This window comes from Triturus cristatus, chromosome 4_1 (assembly GCF_964204655.1).
Source record: "Triturus cristatus chromosome 4_1, aTriCri1.1, whole genome shotgun sequence".
Taxonomy (NCBI): domain Eukaryota; kingdom Metazoa; phylum Chordata; class Amphibia; order Caudata; family Salamandridae; genus Triturus; species Triturus cristatus.
In genome coordinates, this window is record NC_140585.1 from 1,203,182,242 (window position 1) to 1,203,198,730 (window position 16,489).

Sequence of the window (16,489 nt, forward strand, 5' to 3'; positions counted from 1 at the left end):
CAAAGTTAATGAGACTAAGACTGAGGTAATGCTATGAAATATGGAATAGGAAGGCGGAGTCACCAAATAAACCATAAGGTACCTGGGATTAAGTATAGTTCAAGAACTCAATAGTTTTGTGGAAAGAAACCTGGATAGAGTGAGGAAAGAAGTTAAGCTGATGGTTAAATGTTAGACTCTATCCCTGATGATCTATGGGTGGGTCAAACTAGTGAAGATTACAGTTCTGCCCAAGTTCACCTTCTTATTTGACAACATTCAGCTCACTTTTGGTAAGAAAGGCCTAGATAAGATTCAGAGGAGAATAGCCATATTTATTTGGCGGTCTAAAGGCTTTTGTCTATTTAGGCGGAAAATTGAGAAGAAAATTAGATAAAGGTGGCCTATCTCTCCCTGACATCCTGCTTTACTTTTGGACAATCCAATTGAAAAACTGGAGGATGATGTTCCTCACCCTGGTAAGACTTTCATGAGGGTACTGTTATAAGGCTATATTAGAAAACCCTAGGAATGAAGGTTTTCGCCACAAATTCAGAGCCCCCAGATGAGTAAGACTGAAGAGTTTGAGATCGGCCACCAAATTGTGGTTCAATGCCAGGGTACTACTAGGAATCCCATACTACAACAAATTGTTGCCAATTTGGGACACCTCAGGGACCCCGGAATGTTTGAAGGATTGTTTAGGGGGCCTCTTGACAAATGCCGGGATTATGAGATGGGGGCAGGTACTGGAGAGAGATATACTAATGCCATGGGGCGACTGGTCAATACTTGTAAAGTTGGGTTTTTCTAGATTTAAATACTATCAGCTATCCACTTGGTTCACGACTAAAGATTGGACAAACTGTGAGCCCAACAGTATTATAAAATGGAACTTCAGGAAGCGAAAACCATGAAGAAGAAGGTTGCCAAGTGGTACGTACACTTATTAAAGGCAGCCAAGACAAATGTGAGAACAGCATACAGTGTATGGGAAGATTACCTACCCCAAGAGGAGCTACAGGAAGAATGTCAAGTATCTTTTAACTTACTATATTCTACCGTAAAATCGGCTCCTCTCAAGAAAAACCACTTGCTCACTCTTCATAGAATCTACTGGACTCCCATGAAGCTGGTGAATGTCAAGAAAAATAGGGATTTAAGGTGTAAAAGTTGTTATGCGTATGATATCCACATGTTTGTCAGCTGCCCAGTATTGATCAATTTTTGGGAACTGGTGGATAAGAAGATGCCAAACATTTTCAGACAGGCAGTGGAGGTAAGCCCAAAGTTGTTATTGTTTGGGGTGCTGGGTGTGGCTCAAACTATCATGGAATTTATGTTTTTTTCTAATCCTCCTGGCAGAGAGATGCAGCAAGTGATTCTAGTCGGAGCCCCCTACATGGCCAGGCTGGTGGAGACCAGTGATCTACGTTTATGAGATCGGTAAGACAATGGAGGGTAATAAGGGCCACGCTTTCAGCTTTTCTATAAAGGACCCTCTAGAGAGAGTGCTAGAAGGAAATAATGTCCAATGATTATACCTCCATTGCTGATGCTAGTGTAATGGCTCCTGGGTGTTGCTTTAAGAGCTCTGGCCCCTGACTACAAACCGTTAGTGAGCATTGGGGGTTATATGAGCTCAGGTATGTGCTCATTTGAGGTAATATGAGGACAAAAAAAATGGCATGCATACACTTTTCTAGCAGGTGTATTTGTTAAATAATATCTTGTGCACAGCCTTAGATCTTGTTAAAGGCGACTTGGATTTGTTACTGCATGGCCAAGCCCAATTAATATCTACAATACAGTCAACGTGAGCCTTACAAACCCTTTGATCTGGTTATGTCCCGTGGCAGCTCTTAAATGACACAGCCACTTTTGAGACATATGAATTGACACTGACTCAGAAAACCATGACTAAGAAAGAGTCTACCTACACCTTGTTGAACAGTGAACAATTAGAAAAAACACCTATTTCTATAAGTGAATATCCACCTATAACTTGTTAATACAAGGAGTCCTTTCCTTGCCGATTACAATTGTTCTTTTCACAACTGACAGAAATATACCTCGCTAGACAGATATGAAAAAATGCACTATTCACAAATATTTAATTATTGGGGATTTCATTTCTCTAAGATGTGTTTAAATGAAGATGACCCAGTGTTTGTCAGTATTGGTAGCTACAGGAACCCTCTCTACCATTTAATAGTATGTGATTCTATGTCATAGCATGGAATGCGTAATGCTTTGATGCCTGGGCTCACTTGTTCCCTACCGGTTATTCTTACTTCAAGGATCCCCACTCACCACGGGCTGCTGAATAATAGTTGCTATGTAATGCTAACTAATATCAGTTGTTGTGGGTTGGAACCTGGTCAACTTTGCGTGATAAATATTTCAGACACAATACAATGCTGTGGAAGAACCTTGTACCCACCACCACAACAACATGTAACCGAAGATGCTCCCTGGCCCAGTCAACGTTTTAACGAACTTAGCAAATCAGTATCAATATTACTACAAACAGAAGTACCTTTGACTTCCGTGTCAGAGACTTATAAACTACAAACTGCCAGAACTGCTCCAGAGATTCAAAGACTGTTGCAGACAAAATATTTGACACGGTTTGCCAACACCTTACAAATCATGTTTAATGCTTCTACAACGATTGGTATTGTGCACTTTTTTAGGAGTACCGTATCTTGTCTGGTAACTGGGTATAAAACTGTGTTTAGATTGATACAGTCTTTTTTCCACTCCCTATTACTCAGCATTGTTGGAGGTTTTCCAACTGCTCTTTTGCTGACCAGCGGTGGAATCTTCACCTTCTTCCTGGTCTGACACGGAAATCAACAACATTGAGTACACGAATCCAACGGACCAAAAATGCAGACAAAGCATGGCATGCTATTTGGGATATGTGTGGCCTTCCATACTAGGTGACAACTGCATGCTAACTTTGCGCAAAGTGAACACTACGCAGGTAAATCCTGTTTTCTGGTGTATGAACTGTGCACCTGAGATAATTCTGGTTTTACCTTTGGAGCAGTGCATTTGCTGTTGTTACTGGATGCTCGTTATGATGGACTACACTCACCGGTATCTTTTCTGGTTGAACTGTTTGATGATTGGTTATTTTAGACGCAACCGATCGAACCTGAGCCTCTAAATGAAACTCTGTGACCGTTCTAGAGTGCTTTAGAGCTACAACCGTTATCCAACCCATTAACCTCACGAGCCAACGATTACAGCAACGACAACCTCAACAATGATGCCAGCAAGAACAATCCCATGGATGCAGAAAATGCTATGGATGCCACACATTCATTGGCTCAGCTCTCCCATGATCACAGTTACAGTGTAAGTGAAACAAATGATGCTACGGACAATTCATTTGAATTGAATATTGATAAACTCGGAACAGATGAAAATTATAAACTCATACAGTAAAAAACAAACATAAAAATGATTTTCTCTTTAAAATAGGCTGCATATTTTTTTTCCAATTGGCATATGCAATTTTGGATATGATGTGTTTATTTGTCAAAATGCATCTCCCTAGAAAAAGTGTTCATGTGTTGTAAAAGCTTTAATATGTTTCTCTTTTTAGATCCAAACTGCCAATGCCTAAGCAAATATTAATGCAATGCTTATAGGCTTATTTTATAATAACATTTTACATGTCTATTGTGTCCCTTATGTTTATCATATTTTGCCTACATATGCTATTTTTATTGCTATATGACTCCTAATTGTATATTTTGTGTACTTAGATAATTAATTGATCAGAGAGCAGGGAGTTTGCTAAATATCCTTAAAACCAATAATCCAATAAACTGCCGCTAAAGCGGCGAAAATGGGCTTGATAATATGCCACAGAGAATTCCAATAGAAGCCCATGTGGCGTGGCCGCATTGCACCAGCCATTGACTAGATCCTGGGAAGGGAAAGGAAGGCAGGGAGTGGTGGGTGGGGATAGGGAAGAGTGAAGGGCTTGTAAGGGGGCATACAGAGACATAGAGTGCGGGAACAAACCAAAAAACGCAGAGGATCAGAGCGCTTACAGGAAACAAAGGGTGAGAAAGAAGCAGTACAAAAGGTCGCAAAAGAGTGAGTGAGGGAAAATGGCATAAAAGGCACCAAAGATGGGAAAAGGGAGACGAAAAGTGGCACAAACATTCACAAAAGAGTGAGAGAAAGAACACAGAAATGTCGAAAAGAGAAGGATGAAAAACAATACAAAAGTCCTGAAGAGTGGGCAACTGAGAGGAAAATAGAACAAACAAGTCAGAGAGAGTGAAAGACGGGACAGAGCGGTCAAAAGGGGAGAGATGAAATGATGCAAAAAAGGAACAGAAGGTCACAAAGAAAGAGAGAAAAAATAGCACTAGAGGTTGTAGGGAGTGAGAGAGATTTGCAGTAGTGGCCGATGAGCTGGACGAGTGGCAGGGAAGGGGCGGTAGTGGAGGCATAGGGGTTGTGGGTGCCAAATAAATCATACCTACAGCCGGCTTTGTGGCGCTCTTCTGCTCCTCTCCTCCAGGTGGCACAGGCTCCCAGAATGCCCTGCGGCCAATTCTGAAGCTGCTCTCACGCATGAGAGCAGCTTAAGGATAGGCCTGAGCACCCTCGATTTACGCTTCATGACAGACTGGAAGTGTGTGCCTCCTCTCTCCAACCCAGCTGCTTTTCTTGGTTGGAGAGAGCTTTCACTGCGCATGACGGTTTGGCCAAACAGTCATACGTAGTGAAGGGTGAAGGGTGTGCACTACCACTCTCCTCAGTGCCTGTCAACCCCCCCACCAACCCCCCACCCCACTCCCCCCCACCCCCGTGCCCCTCCGCCAAGACTTGCAGGAAAGAAAAAATCAAACAAGTGTTTATTATAGTTTTATTTTTCCTTTCCTGACATTTCTGGAGAGGCGACGCTCCTCCGCCATAGTGGAGGAGCCGCCGCTAGAGGGGTGGAGAAGAGAGAAACAAGGAGGGTGTGTCGAGGTGCTAGAGCTGGGTCCGAAATGGTTTTGAGAGGTGAGAGGGTTGGTCACAGGTAAGTCCAGGGGGTGCTGGACATGATTGCAAGATACTGTTCTACACTGGAAACATACCTTTGACATTTTACTGCAGAAAATGAACATTGTTTTAGCAATCTCGAATTTTTTTAGCAAATTGATGGTACAAAACTGATCCGGGATGTCAGCAGAAGAAATATAATTCAGTAATAGCACAGAAGGAGGTAGCTGGAGTTCTACATTTCTGCTGTACATTTTTAGATCTCGCTTACGCAGCGCACATGCGCTGCATAGGAAAAAGACATTTTGAAATCGATTCAGTATTGCAGTCAAAAACGTGCACGTGTTACATTGCTTTGAATGGCAACGCGTGCACGTTTGGCGATTCCCTTGCGGGAGCGAGCGGCACCATGTGTTAGCAATTATCGCGCTCGCTCCCACAAGGTAAACGCTGCATGTCCCTGCTGCACTCCCCCCACCCCTCCCATTTGTTTTTATTTAAAAGGGATGCTGTGCTTTTGTAACATTTCCACTTGTAACCACCAGATGGCAGGGGCACGTAATCAATGGAAATCTAAGCACTGCTTGTACGTTTTTTGTGTGGAGACGGTATGCATGCACTGGTATGGTATTTTGTATATTCGAGGCATCTGAAAACAACATTTGTATGTAAACATTTGGTCATTCTTGGTGGCTCACCGAGATAGTTGGTGGTTTCTCGCCGAAGTCCGTAGCACCTTCTTTCCAGCGAACCACCTGAAAATAATAAATGTCCACACACAAAAACCCTATATTTAGTTCTGTAGAAAAAAAGTCTTGAAAGCAGTTTGGTTGAATGAAGCATGTTACGGCCATTAATCTACCCAATACTGTTTTTTTACATTCAAAGAACTCGTATCTCTTTAGAAAGGAAGTGTTTAAATTAGAATAATACACACATTTCTTCAAGACAACACAACCCCCATTGAAAAGGCTTCAAATGAGCTCAAATATGAACTTATTCACCAGTTGTGCTCTCTGACTATTGGAAAAAATGAAATGACTCATTTTCTGAGATGATGATTTGTATAAGCACTTGTACTTTATGAATGTCGATCTTTAATTGAGTTTTGCTTTAAAATAATCTAACGTGCGGATATATTTTATTTTATATTTTTTGCGCCCTCACAATTGATTCAAATACGTTTTAAACATATAACAGAATGCATTTGTCCAATGAATTTATATGCTATAAGATGGCGCACGAAGATGCAACATAGAAGCTTTAGTTACACCTTTGTTAGTTTCTATGATTTTTTTGTTTGGTCACTTGATATAAACACTAGGAGTAATGGCGCTCACTTGTTGCGAACAAGGGGGCATATCAACAAGGGCTTTATCTCTGCTTTTTTGGCTTTAAAAGCCAAAAAAGCAGAGATAAAACTAGCACCCTATCAACAACAGGGTGCTAACATGCAAATTTGCATGTTAGCACCCTTTTACTCTACGCTTCCCCTTGCATCTCTAATGAGATGCAAAGGGGGCGTTCCAGACTAAAATAATAGGAGAAATGTCGCTAAGCGACATTTCTCCTATTATCAAGAATATCGCTAACCCTGTTAGAGATAAAAAAAGCAGCGCTAACCGCGGTTAATACTGCTTTTTTACGTCTGCTAATTTTCAGACTTAGCCATGATATCCTATGGAAGGAGGATATCATGGCTAAGTTTGCCTGTCCCTATCAACAAGGTAACGTGTGATTATCGCTGGGTTTCCAGCGATAATCTCACGTTAGCCTGTTAGCGTGTAGATTTTTATCGCTATTGAGATAAGCGTTGCTAATAGCACGCTATCTCAGCGATAAAAATTCACGCTAGCCGGCGATAATTATCCTCACGCTAAGAGCGCTGAGCGATAATTATCGCCGGTTGTTGTTGATATGCCCCAAGGTTGTATGTGAATACCGAAACGCGTTGACTTGCGCTTATCCCGTAATAAAATCCTTTAAGAACCATGTTGGAGTGCCATGCTTGTTTTCATATAATGGAAAGATGAGATTACTCATATATATATGTCGCAGACACCTCTTCGCAGCGGCACCACCGGCGTTTTGGGGAACATGCCAGCATCCGCCAAATGGAGGCCTTTGCTGAGCTGATGAAACTTTAATGCCCGCAATGTGCAGACCCTAACATCTCTGACGGGTCTGACATGTCCACTATTTGAATTTTTGTCTTCGGCTTACAATCTACTACTTCAGAAAATAGGAGTTGTCTGACGTGTTTTGGTTTCGACCTGCACCTGGAAGGGATGTAAACTAACCTATGTAATGAATAACAACGAAAAGGTAAAAGTGTGGCGTAATGTTCATGTTTATAACTCTGCAGGAAATAAGCACTGATTAACCAGCCTGACCGGGTTACATGTCTCTAGCCCCCGTTTATCCAGCAAATTATGTCTTGTTTTATAGAACAAGGCCATACGAAGAGCACTACATCAGTGACGACCTGGGTAGGCCATGTATACAGATGATAAGGTTCATTAGCATGCACTAACGTGTATGTGCAGTGACCCCCGTATGGCAGTTCCTCAAAGTTTCTGACTGTTCAGCACCGCTCCCAGTTTATAAAACCCCTTCATGTCACTGGTATAGTGTCTGGCGAGTCCTCTCTCCATGTCGAGGCTTTTAAACTCTCAATTTTCAGGCCTGTCTAATCTTCAGCAGTGTTCCTTTTCGACCCTCCTCTCAGCCCCCTCACACCCTCAGATGCTGATTATACTATCTGGTGGGTCTTAATTCAACTGAACGCATTTGTATTGAGGTTTCTGTCCTTATGAATCTTCGTGGTCCTTAGGAACAATTGTACCTGTGGGCTCCAGATCAGGCTGGCAGGGCTCCGGGGGGGGTAAGACCTTCCCTCTAATGGTGATCATGTTCACCAATTTGTCAACCATCCACCTCGACCCCGGCTTCCAGACACTGCTGCAAAACCTTATATCTCGCAGACATGCAGCAGCTCAGAGGGCCCTTCTGACACTGTTCCGCCTCCGCTTTAGCTGCTTCCGACAAAGAATTCAGCTCCCATCTGGTGCAGACGCCCTATTTGGTCCAATCTGCAGTTCTAGGCCTACTGGCACAGCAGGAGTTTTAGCCCAATGCTTCCATGCTCCTTAGCGTCAAGCTCCACCCGGAAATTCCACCTTTTGATGCATTAAAGTCAATAGTAAATAGTCTGATGTATGTATGCTGTATCTGTGTAAATCCACTAGAACATTTCTGTAGAGAATTCACAAAGCCCACATGCCACGCTTTAAAGTCAGTAATCTTCAACTGCTTCATTCTAATAGGATGGTGCACAATAAGTCAGTAAATGATAGTTACAATGCATTTAATGTTTTCTTTATCTATAAATAAATGTGTCTGCCCCTTTGCATTAACTATGTGCATTGACAACCAAGCCTCTAAGCAACTACCTTATTGGAAATAAAAAAAAGGGAGCATTCTTTGAATAGCCGCAGAATCTCCTGATTCTATTGAATACATGTCTAGTTTGTTCCTACACTATTTCTTGCTTAGTTGGTTTATGAAGGAGTTAGTCATTTATTTAAAGTTATGTTAAAAACACAATCTTACACTAGGTTCTACACCAGAGTATAGGGGGTAAAGTTTGAGCATAATTAAAAACCTGACAGACACAATGTCGATCCTCCTCTATCACATTCCTCATTCGGTGAATACTCTTATCATCGTAAATCTTCAGTTGAAAGTCAGTCTGAAAAACCCAATTTTAAGTCTCCTGAACCATAAGTGGTGAAGTTCTGCAGTCAGGACTGGGTTCATGGCCTTGGAGAGCCTGTGATCATGCACTTCCAAGTCCTGATCCAACTGATTTCCAAGAAGCATTCTAAGATTACTATTTTTGCCTGTTTAAACAACTCTCTGGTGATTTGACTTATCTGACTTCCCACTTTTCTTCAAGTTTATACCATAATCTCCAATGATACACTTTTATTTCACTTTAATAGAAAGCTTATGAAATATTTTCTAATGTCTCACTGTTCTTCTCATTTGGTTATACATAAAGCCTACAATAACTCAAATCACTGATACCCACCATACACAGTGTCAAATGCCCATAATACAAACCTGCATACACCTATAACTATAGAAACAAGCATTGGCATAGCCAATAGGTCTCGCCTTTGGGACCTTATAAGTGTTTAGCCACGCAACAGTTGATGTTGTTGCACCAAGGATATTGTGCTGCATAACTAAACACTTATAAGGTCCCAAAGGCGAGACCTATTGGCTATGCCAATGCTTGTTTTTATTGGAAAGCTGTCTGTAAAGTGTATTTTTTCATTAACTACATAATAAAAGTGACTAGGTCTCAAATAACGAGCCTGAGGGAGGACCACCAAGCTCAAATAATGTGTGTTCATGCATGTTGACTTGCATTATCGCTCACTTAGTTTGCAGACGCCAGAGCAGCAAAGCGCTCGACTAATATCAGCCTGAAGGTAGCAGGCTGACTGGCCTGAGCATACAATATTTATCTTTTCAAAGCGACAGTACTCAATAACGGTATGATTCTGCGCAGGCGGTAATGTGCAGAATGTATATATACCCTTACCTCTCTCTGCAAGCCGTCGCTTCCCCAAGTGCACGATTGCAGTAACTCTGGCTTCTCAGCAGGCTAGTATACCCCTATGTAGCGCAGATTGTGCACATTCCAGAAGTCTCTCACTGCTCTTCGGGTGTGCGCCTTGCACACCAAATGACAGCGAGGGGTGGTTCAGAAAACCATGAACGCATGGGCGGTTCTCGGGCGTCCTCCCACAAACCTCTCACAGGGCCTGGCACGGACGGGCACTCTCTAGCTGCCAAGTGGCTCCGAGTCATGGACACCACCCTGGGTCTGGTTTTGTAAACAGTACTTTACTTGCTGGTCTTTTTTGAGCGCACATTTCTATGTCGAAAGGCTGACTGCAAGTTCTAGGCTGTATTGTGACATATTTGAACCCATGCTTGGTGCCACACCGGACAGGAGGCGATATCATGGCAGCAGCGCACCCCGCGATGCCTCCGGAAGCAAGCCATGTTTAAGTGCATAGAAAGATTCGGTGAAGTTTATCTGCCAAGAAGAAACAGCGGGAAAATCTGATTCACTTATGGTATGAACAGACTCTCTTTTATCAATAGGCCAGCACAAACTGTTCACATCCGACATGTGACAGTTCGAGATCTCTGCTGGGGCCAACGGCACTGCCTTCAGTGAAGAGTGTATCTGATGGTTTACTGGGAAGTGAGGGGCTGCTCTATCACCTCATTCTGTCGGTGTTGGACTGGAACAGAAAATATGTCCAGTCACCAAAATAAATGTGGCCCCCTGTTAGTGAATTAGATAGCTACACAAGGATTGGCAAAGTCAATAGGTCTCGCCCAGGGCTTTAAGTGGGGAAAAAAACCTGTGGGTGCTCTAAAAGGGGTGTGGCAAATCTCTTAAAGTGGTGTGGCCTATCCGAGTTGGGGCGTGGTCTTAATCAAGATAACTAGCATTGTGTGCTTAAGAAAATCATAAAGTCGCATCCAGCAAAGGATAATAAAATAGGCAAAAAGGTATATGTATTAAGTATAAGCCATAAAAATACCAAACACTTTAAAAAACATGTACAAATTATTTACATTACTTAGAAATCTATTGCAGGATTCCCCAAAACCTTTGAAAATATTCACTGCCCTTTTAATAAACTGAGCAGGATATATGGCCCTGTTACGGCGAACTGCTGCTCACAGGACCCCTTTAATCCCCGGCGACTTTCTCCCAACTAAAACTGCAGTTTTTCTGCTTGACCTTTCACGTGAAAGAGAACATCATAGCTGGGGCTATCAAGGGCAGCCAAGTATAAATAACATTATTTTTGTGCCTGTATCACACACACACTCCTTTCACTCTCTCTCCCCCCGACTCTTCTCTCTGTGTTTTGTCTTCCTCTCTTTCTGTAGGAATGAAGGTCCTCTACTGTGCAGATAACTTTACGACCCGGACCCTCTACAATATTTTCTGGCTGACCCTATAATCTCCAAATTCGGTCATTTGATTGAACCAAAACGGGTCAACAGACATTTTGGTGACCAGTTTTGTTTTTAGGTTTAAGTTTTTTTGTTGTGAATCACACAAACAGCATCTTACAAATGCAAACACCATCAATATGGAAAAGCCGCCATACAGTAGTACCTCACCCAAGAATTACGTTTCAGCTTTTTATTTTATCTTCATTAGTTTATTTTTGCAATTTTATATGGTGCCGACTCGACCCAAAGACATTGACACAGGAAGGAAAGAAGTACCCTTTGGATAACACACATCACAGAGTCAAAGATAAGCATCACGGAATTAAAAGTAACAAACAATTCATTGCAGCGTAGACAGTCCCTTGTCAGGAGACACTTGGCTTTCAATCACAACGCACGCATAAAAAAAACTTACATCTGCAACTGGAATCTACACGTTATACAAGCTCAACCTAAAAAACGACCGTAATCAAACTGTGGGGACAACCCAATGCACTTACCTATCAAGATGCGGCTCCACAGGTGAGAAATGCTGAAACCAATTTCCCCGACCCCTCCAATTCAAAACACGGCATCCAATTCATTAAGTGTAGGTCGTGTAGGTCATGCTGGAGCAGGCTGCCTGTGGTTGTCTGCCTCTTCAGGTTTTCATCATCCCACACTGGCACCACAACGAAGTTGCTCCTGTGCTGAGAACAGAGAAGGGAAATCCTGAGAGAAAATGGCTCTCTTAAAGGATTTCCCTTCCTCCAACAACGCTCACCTGGCATGACGTCGTGCCGTGGACGTCTTGCCTTGACCTCCACTGCTCAGTGAGGAAACTGAGCTCTCACTGCAGTCCAGAAAAAAAATAAAAAAAGAAAGGACTACCTTTGCCAGCCGCGAAAATAGAGCCTGATAGAGACCCGTTTCGAGGGCCCCCCCAAAAAACTGCTGGTGCTCAGCTCCGGACAGACTCGGCCCACTTATAACCCTGGGCTCGCCTATTTGGGAGCTATTGCATCTGTCAATGTCTTTTAGCTATGTTTTGCGACAGCATGGCTAAAAGTTAGTGGCATGGCGTAGAGGAGAGTGGCATAGAGGAGGGTGGAATCAAGCCGCATACAGTGGAGTGGTATAGAGTGGAGTGTAGAGTGGAGTGGTGTACAGTACAGTGGTATACAGTAGAGCGGAATAGAGTAGGATGGCATAGAGTAAAGTGGCATACAGTAGAGTGGCATACAGTAGAGTGGTGTTTAGTGTAGTGGACTTGCAAAGAAGAGTGGAATATAGAGGAGGGTGGAATAGAGTGGCATAAAGTGGAGTGGCGTATAGTGGTGTGGAGTGGTATTGTGTAGAGTGGGGTGGCATACAATATAATGGTATAGAGTAGAGTGGCTTAGAGTAGAGTGGTGTAAAGTGTAGTGGACTGGCATAGAGAAGAGTGGCACTGAGTAGAGTGACAAAGTGGAGTGGCATAGAGGCAAGTTGCATAGAGGTGAGTGGCTTAGAGTAGAGTGGTGTAGATTGGAGTGGCATAGAGTGGCGTAGAGTGGCATAGATTGTCATAAAGTGGCATTGTGAGATGTGCATTGGAGTAACACACAGTGGCATACATTGAAGTAGAGTAGAAGTGGAGTGGTATAGTGTAGAGTGTGTGGAAGAGAGTGGCATATAATGGAGTGGCATAGAGTGGCAAACAGTAGAGGCATAGTGAAGTGGCATAGATTACATTGGCATAGAGTGTGTTGGAGTGGCGTGGAGTACAGTGGCTTAGAGTAGAGATGGACAGAGTGGAGTGGAGTGGCATAGAGTAGAGTAGAGAGCCATAAGAGCAGAAAGGCGTACAGTTGAGTAGAGTCAGGTGGAGAAGAGTAGAGTGGTGTAGAGTGCCATAGAGTGGAATGGAGTGGCATAGAGTAGAGTCGCATTGAGTGGAGTGATGTAGGGTAGAGTGGCATAGAATGTAGTGGCATGGGGTAGAATGGTGTCCTGAAGAGTGGCATAAAATGGCATTCTGTGGACGAAGTTGCATGCAGTGGCTTGGTATAGAGTGGAATGGAATGGCGTAGAGTGGAGTGGCGCAGAATGGAGAGGTATGGTGTAGAGTAGAGTGGCATACAGTAGAGTGGTATAGAGTGGAGTGGTACCGAGTGGTGTGGAGTACAGTGGCATAAAGTAGAGTGCACTAGAGTGGGGTGGAGTGGTGAACAGTGGTGTTGAAGGGAGTGGCATGGCACAGAGTTGCGTGGAGTGGTGTGGAGCAGAGTGTCATAAAGTAGAGCGGCATAGAGTGGCATGGAACAGCGTAGAGTGGAATGGCATAAACTAGAGTAGCAAAGACGAGTGGAATCACATAAAGTTGCATAAAGTAGACTGCTGAAGAGTAGAGTGGTGCAGAGTGCCGTTGAGTGGCATTGTGTGGAGTGGAGTGACAGGGTGGCATAGAGTGGTGTAGAGTAGAGTGGAATAGAGTGGAGTTGCATAAAGTAGAGTGCAAAGAACGGAATGACATAGAATGGAGTGGTGTGGTGTAGAGTGGCATAGAATAGAGTGCTATAAATTAGAGTGGCATAGAGTGTGGTGAAGCGGCGTGAAGTAGAGTGGAGTGGAGAAAAGTGGTTTAGAGTGGTGTGGCATAAAGTAGAGCAGCGCAGAGTAAAGTAGAGTGGCATTGAGTAGAGTGATGTAGACTGACATTAAGTGGTATAGAGAAGAGTGGAGTAGAGAGGAGTGGTGTAGAGTTGCAGAGTAGAGTGAAGTGGCATAGATTAGAGTGGGGTAGACAGTAGTGGTGCAGAGTGAAGTGTTCTAGCGTCGAGAAGAGTGGCATAGAGCAGATTGGCATAGAGGGGAGTGGTGTAGATTTGAGTGGCTTAGGATGGTGTAGAGTAGAGTGGTGTAGAGTGCCATAGAGTGGCCTTGTGAGGTGTGGAGTGGAGTGACCTAGAATGGAGTAGAGTAGAGTGGGGTGGCATAGAGTAGAGTGTGCAGAGGGGAGTCGTATATAATGGAGTGATGTAGAGTGGCAAATATTAGAGTGGTGTAGAGTAGAGTGGCATAGACAGAGTGTCATAGAGTAGAGTGGCAAAGAGTGTGATGGAGTGGCATGGAGTAGAGTGGCGTGCAGTAGAATGGGGTAGAGTGGAGTGGACTAGAGTAAAAAGGCATAGAGTAGAGTGACATAGAGTTAAGTAGAATGAAGTGAATTGACGTAGAGTAGAGTGATGTCGACTGGCATAGAGTGGCATGGAGAGGAGTGGAGTAGAGAGGTGTTTAGAGTGCCATGAAGTGGCATAGAGTACAGTGGCATAGAGTGGAGAGTGGCAAAGTAGAGTGGCATACAGTAAATTTGAGTGGAATGGCAATGAGTTGAGTGAAGCAGAGTAGACTAGAGTGGCTTAGAGTACAGTAGAGTGGTGTGGCTTAGAGTAGAGTGGCACAGAGTAGAGTGGCATAGAGTAGAGTGACGTAGAATGGCACAGAGTTGCATTGTGTGGAGTACAGTGGAGTGGAGTAGAGTGGAGAGGTGAAGAGTAGTGTGTCATAGAGTAGAGTTCCAGAGAGTTGCACTGTGTAGAGGTGAGTGGCATGGTGTGGCATAGAGTCGAGTGACTTACAGTGGAGTGGAATAGGCTGGAGTGGAGTGGTGGAGAATAGAGTGGCATAGAGTAGAATTGAATGGCACAGAGTAGAGTGGTGAAGATTGGAGTTGAGTTGAGTAGAATGGAATGGCGTAGAGTGATGTAGAGTGAAGTGGCATAGAGTGGAGTGGCGTAGAATGCAGAGCTGTAGAATGGAGTAGGTCAGCATAGTACAGTTGTAGGTGTAAGTTACTAAAGTGTCAATAGAGTTGGCAGATAGGTGAAAGCAACATAAATAAGAAGACAAAAACATATGAAAATTAGAAATTTCAGGAAGTGCAAATAGATACATCATGAATAGATTCATTTCAAAGAAAACCCAATGTAAAATGACAGCAAATCCTTTGAAATCAAGAAAACCCAATGAAAAAGAAAACTGCTTTTTAAAAAGCATTCTTCAAAATAAAAACGCAGCTTCTGAAAGCATTCAAAACCTTCATTGTGTAATTACAGTGCATAATTTGATGGTGTTTCAACCGTTTGCCCGTGTTAAAAGTAAGAAAGCACACCTATAAAAAACAATGCATTGCAAAAAGACGAGGAAGGGGACTGTGCTCCAGGGAGGAGCTAACATAAGAAAGGAAGGGAAGTCTACAGGAGCTAAGCAATCATAAGATTGCAAATGACAGTGACAATGAAAACACCCAACGTTATGCAGTGGGTAGGTTGTGAGCCCACTGAACAGCAAATAATATGTCTCGCGGCAGAGTGCATGCACTGAGAAGGCGAAACCTAAAAAGGGGTCCATGTTAGCAAATTGGGGTAGTTTTAAACTTGTAAAGATACGTTGTGTAAGTGTTTTGCAAGGTATGTAAGACTGCATGGATTTAAGCTTGCTACAGGCAATGTATGATGTAATATCAATGAAATGAACGATAAAAACGGACCCGCTACACCATAAAACATTCCCATGAACAGCCAAAAAAACGTCCCATACACTGAGCTGTCAGACCAGCATGTCAGGCACTGCCTGATTGCCATATAGGCCAGACAGACACTGTTCAGAATGTACAAAATGTAACAAGGGAAAATTCAATTGTTAAAACGATACCTGGCAGCTAGCCGAATGATTTCCTCAGTGAATGAATATAGAGCAGAATCCAACCAAATCTCAGATCTGGCAGTTATTATTGACCCATTTATAAATGGGGCAAGGCCCAAGAAAATCTTACCATGTCCTGAACATTATTGTGTCCCGTTACAGTGTGTGGACACCAAATTACATGTCATAACACCTGTAGACAGGGGTGCTACTAAACGTAGAGTTAGATTCCTACAAAGCCGAGATATTTTGTCAACTCCAAAACACAGACCACTATTGTAGGCTTCCTAGGGACCCCACTAAGGAATTACAAGGCCTTATACTCCAAATTACCACTGAAGCTAAAGATGACGGCTTCCTTAGCCAGAAAGAATTCCAATTCTTCAATGCAAAATCACCCAGATTACCAGTTATTTACACTTTACCCAAAATTCATAAACACCAGACTACTCCACCTGGCCGCCCAATAGTTTCCGGATGCGGCTCCATATTGGAACCATTAGGCCAATATGTCAACTTTTTCATTAAGGACTTTGTACCCAAAACCCAGTGCTACATCAGGGATAGCATGGATATGATTAATATGGTTGAACATCATCCCTTCAACACTACTGAGGATTTGCTCTGCACTCTGGATGTGGAATCACTTTATACTAATATCCCACAGGTTTTTGCTCTCACAGTGATTCAACAGACTCTTGACTTAAGACCTAGACCGCATGCAGTCCCCACATTATTTCTTTTGAAATTACTTGAACTATGTCTTACCAGA

The 16,489-nt window shown here is 43.1% G+C and overlaps 1 protein-coding gene across 2 annotated transcripts in view; it reads right to left on the reverse strand.

The window, feature by feature from the left end:
• Nucleotides 1-9,785, reverse strand: part of LOC146856391 (retinol dehydrogenase 7-like) — an 84,784-nt gene extending 74,999 nt beyond the window's left edge. The window contains exons 1-2 of one of the 2 annotated variants that reach the window (XM_085654517.1): nucleotides 9,611-9,743; nucleotides 5,697-5,753 (exon numbers count right to left, since the gene is read on the reverse strand). The gene's annotated coding sequence lies outside the window, so the exon portion shown is untranslated. Of the gene's footprint in view, nucleotides 1-5,696; nucleotides 5,754-9,610 lie in introns of both variants that reach the window. The other variant, XM_085654518.1, reaches the window with a different exon arrangement.
• Nucleotides 9,786-16,489: the final 6,704 nt, after the last annotated feature.